Raw genomic sequence first — 1,777 nt, 5'->3', positions numbered from 1 at the left:
GCCAGTCCCGTTGATTTTTGAAGAGGATCCGGGTTCCGTTGCCTACCCGGGGTCCATCCCCCCGACAGTAGTCCCCGAAGCTATGAAGGTCCGTCGTCTTCGGATGAGTGGGCCTTCGCAGTTTCCCCCTTAAGCAAGGTGGATCCTACGAGCGCAGGGTCCGGCAACACCCGCTGTGTGCCGGTTTTCTCAGAAACCGGATCGTGGCATCCCGGCCGTGTCAGGAACCGAAAAGTCTGCCGAATCTTGGGGCAATCCCTCAGGCTTTGTGCGGGTGCCACGTGGTGCCCGGAAGTCAGAGGGGCCTGACAGACCACGCGCGTGACGAGACCGGGCGGCAGGCTGGGGCCCACCGCCGCGCGCCCTTGGCCCAAGCGCGCGGATTTATTGCGGCGTCCGGGGGCCGGTTTCTCTTCCCCGGGCAGTTACTGCGCGTGTACGTGCGCACTTATTGCGGGGTAGTGGAACGGGCGCGTGCAGACGATCCCACTTCCCCATGTTTAAATCGAGGGTTATAAATTGGGGGCAGGGGGGCAGCGGACATTATTCTCGCTCGCGCCCTCCTGTCCTTTTGCTCTCGCTCCGCTCTTCGCAACTGACGCGCCGCGGTGCCCGCTGCTCCGAGCAGAACTTCTTCTCTCCATCTTCCTTCTTCTTCCTTCGACCATGTCGCTGCCATCGGGCTCCTGGATGGGTTCGAATGTCACTTATGAGGACATCACCCAACTCCGGGCGACGCGGCGCCTGCCATAGGAGACGGACGTTGGCGTCCGCCTGCCACGCGGCGAGCAAAGGCCTCGGCCCGAGGGACAGGATCGCATGGTATTCCTTACGCACTTCGAGCGCGGGTTCGGGCCGCCGGCGAGCACCTTCTTTTGCGCGTTCTTGGAGTTCTTCGGGCTCCAGCCGCATCATCTTGGTGTCGGCGCCATCGTCCAGCTCTCTGGCTTCGTCACCCTTTGCGAGGGGTACCTGGGGTTGAGCCTACGATCGACCTCTGGGTGCGCTTCTTCTCCTTGAAGCAGCAGGGCCCGTCGGCCGGGGAGTTCACCGATTGCGGCGCCGCCGTCATCTCGAAGCGGTCGGGGGCGGATTTCCCCAAGATCCCGCTGGAGGATTCTGCCAAGAAGTGGAAGAACTCCTTCTTCTATGTCCGCAACCATGGTGCGGATCGCATCAATCTTCCGACCTTCGCCATCGCACCGCCACGGGCGAAGAAGAACTGGGGCTACTCGCCCAGGAGCCCGTCGCAGGAGATCGTCAACCTCTGCGAGCGGGTGACGGTGATGAGGATGCAGGAGGGGCTCACCGGCACCGACCTCCTCGCCGCGTTCGTCCGGAGCCGGGTCCTTCCGCTTCAGGGGCGCTCCTGCCTCATCGGCGAAATGGTCGGCCTTCAAGACCCCAACCGCATGGGGTCAGCGCGGCTGTCTGCGGAGCAGATCGCGCGTGACGTCAATGGCATCTCCAAGGCCAACCTTCGGGAGGACTGGCGGTTCGGCAAGGCGCTGTACAGCCAGTCAAACCCGGCGCCGCAGGTGAGTGTCTTGCCTTCTTACTTTGCTGTCGTGCACCTTTTCATCCGTCCTGATGCGACGCAGGTTGTACTTCTGAATGCGATTCGCCATCCTTACGCCCGGGCCCCATCGCAGGTGACGCCGGTGGTGTCAGAGGAGCCCGCGGCTCATGGCGGGGAGGAGGAGGCCGGGTCCGACGCCGACGCTGGGCGTCGCGCAGGTAAGTCTCGTGTTTTTCTTCATGTGTCTTGAATTGCTGA

The sequence above is a fragment of the Triticum aestivum genome, chromosome 3A, assembly GCF_018294505.1.
Source record: "Triticum aestivum cultivar Chinese Spring chromosome 3A, IWGSC CS RefSeq v2.1, whole genome shotgun sequence".
Classification (NCBI taxonomy): Eukaryota; Viridiplantae; Streptophyta; class Magnoliopsida; order Poales; family Poaceae; genus Triticum; species Triticum aestivum.
The sequence above is the reverse complement of the archived record's forward strand: the minus strand, read 5'-3'. Positions refer to the sequence as shown.